General features: G+C 37.4%; 1 pseudogene across 1 annotated transcript; it reads right to left on the bottom strand.

Annotated features, from left to right (window-relative positions):
* Positions 1-241: 241 nt before the first annotated feature.
* LOC108593120 (small ribosomal subunit protein eS27 pseudogene) lies at positions 242-582 on the bottom strand (annotated as a pseudogene). Its single transcript, XR_013522307.1, has one exon. The product of XR_013522307.1 is annotated as a small ribosomal subunit protein eS27 pseudogene (transcript).
* Between the last annotated feature and the right edge of the window lie 279 nt (positions 583-861).

Below are 861 nucleotides of genomic sequence, written 5' to 3'. Positions count from 1 at the left end.
GACAATTTTTTCAATGTGTACATCTGATATACATAATAATAACATTAATAGTGAAATTAAATAAGGTTAAGTTATGGAAGGGTGAAGGAATTAAGTGCCTAGAAATCTCTCTATACATGTATTCTTATTTATCCTATGGGTTAGACATCTTTAATTTCTGCCTTTTATGAATAAGGAAACCAATAAACTAGACTTGAACTACAAGAGCAAAAACATCATTAGTTAGACTTTTTTTTTTTTAATCCAAAATGTGTTTATTAAGATAGTTTCCCACTCATCTTGATTCAGAGTGCTTTTAGTGCTGCTTCCTCCTGAAAGAACATCCTTCTGTAAGCCTTGCTTTTCCTCCTGTAGGCTGGCAGAGGACAGTGGAGCAACCAACACACAAAACTACCGTTTGTGCATGGCTGAAGACCGTGGTGATTTTATAGCATCCTGGGCATTTGACATCCATGAAGTAGGAATTGGGGCTTCGCACCAGGCGTTTCTTCTTGTGTTTCCTCTTCTCTTCCGGAGACGGATGAAGGAAATCCTTTGCTAGAGGCATGTTCTCGTGCGTAGATCGTCACCGCCGGAAAAGGCTAGTTAGACTTTTAAAAATATTAGATCAGTTTCTCACTTTACACAAAGATTCTACTTTTCAAAGCACTTTTGCATTTGGTATTCCCAAATATCCCCAATGGGCATTTTACTCAGAGGAATGGAACCAACATTAAGTGATTTATTTAAAGTCACATGGTTCCAAATACCTATATGAATCCAGTACTCTTCTACCCTAACAAAGGAAGTAACTTTCACTCTTTCAGTGTCTGAATTGCCATTTAGTCTCCTTAGGTAGCACACTACCCAAAGTCCAAAAAA

The sequence above is a fragment of the Callithrix jacchus genome, chromosome 9, assembly GCF_049354715.1.
Source record: "Callithrix jacchus isolate 240 chromosome 9, calJac240_pri, whole genome shotgun sequence".
Lineage (NCBI taxonomy): Eukaryota > Metazoa > Chordata > Mammalia > Primates > Cebidae > Callithrix > Callithrix jacchus.
The sequence above is the reverse complement of the archived record's forward strand: the minus strand, read 5'-3'. Positions and strand labels throughout refer to the sequence as shown.